This window comes from Terrapene carolina, unplaced genomic scaffold (assembly GCF_002925995.2).
Source record: "Terrapene carolina triunguis isolate 2854851 unplaced genomic scaffold, T_m_triunguis-2.0 Scaffold42, whole genome shotgun sequence".
NCBI classification, from domain to species: domain Eukaryota; kingdom Metazoa; phylum Chordata; order Testudines; family Emydidae; genus Terrapene; species Terrapene triunguis.
The window spans coordinates 75,330,274-75,331,733 of NW_020664393.1; positions in this window are offsets into that span (position 1 = coordinate 75,330,274).

A 1,460-nucleotide genomic window follows, 5' to 3' on the forward strand; every position below is an offset into this window, starting at 1 on the left:
ACAGGAGATGCCTGATTTTTTAGAGGCTATTCCATGCCCCATAAAACTACCGTTAGGATATTAACGCTTCATACATGTGTACTCTGAGCTGGGTGCTGGGCCAGAACACCGTGATTTGGGGCTGTCACAGAAACGCCATTGTGATTTTGCAATATCATGGTGTGACTCAGATTCCGTCTCAGATAAAAATAACAAGGATCTTGTGAGTTCTTCCTAGTCAGAAAATGGTGTGTTTCAATGTCATCTTTTTCATACATTGCCAGAACAGAATACACAGGTCTGGAAATATTACTGAAAATACAATCATCTAAAAGAGATCAAACCTTTGCATAGGGGATGTGAATAGGCTTTCTGCTGCTGGTATCTAGAGCTGAGGATTGCTGATTTTTGACAGTAACGACAATAATGTAGATTAGTAAAGGAGGGAAGGCAGCAGGGATAAAGGTTTATAGAGTATTATATTGTGGTATTATACAGCAAGCACAGTTTAAAGTGGGGGTGGGGGAACAACAGGGATTAAACTTGTGCAAAAGGTTATTTCATTGCATTTTTAAATGCCTTGATTTTAGCAGAACACCATGGTCAGTGTGTGCCTGCCTGTATGTGACTGTGTATGTGTGCAGGTGAATGTAACTGTGTGTCTGTCTTAACCTGTGTGTTTATGTGATTTGTGCATGTCTCCATGTGACAATGTGTGTATGTGAATGTGACTGTGTGTCTGTGTTAAAATGTGGGTTTTTATGTGATTTTTGTGTGTGCGCCTCTAGGTAACATGGTGGGTTTATGCACGTGAATGTGACCGTGTTAAATTGCGTGTGTTTGTGTGACTGCGTGTCAGGGTCTGTGTATGTGTGTGTTTTAAAGAGTGTATGGGAATGTGATTCCTGGGTGTCAAGGTATGGGGGGGAGGGTCAAAATGTGTGTTTTATGTGCATGTGTGTCAGAGTGTGTGTTGGGGGGGTGTCAATATATGTTTGTGTATATGAGGGGGGAGATTGGTATGTATGTCAGATCTGGCTGTGTGTGTATCAGGGTGTGTGAAAGGGTCACTGTGGGAGAGGGTTGGGCTGGGTGTGTATCAGGAGTGTCAAGGGGCTCACTGTTTGTGTGTGGATCAGGCATTGTGTGTATCGGGGGTGCTGAGGGGCACTGTGCGTGTGTGTGCAAGATCAGGCTGTTTGTATCAAGGGGGCACTGTGTGGGCCAGAGAGACTGGGCTGTGTGTGTGTATCAGTGGGTGTGAAGGGGTCACTATGTTGCGGGGATCAGGCTGTGTGTATCAGAGGTGTGGAGGGGGTCATTGTAGGGGGGATCGGGCTGTGCATGTATCAGGGTGTGTGGAGGGGTCACTATGTGGGGGGATCAGGCTGTGTGTGTACCAGGAAGTGTGGAGAGATCACTGTGTGTATGTGGGAGATTGGGCTGTGTATCAGGGAGTGTGGAGGGGTCACTGTGTGTGT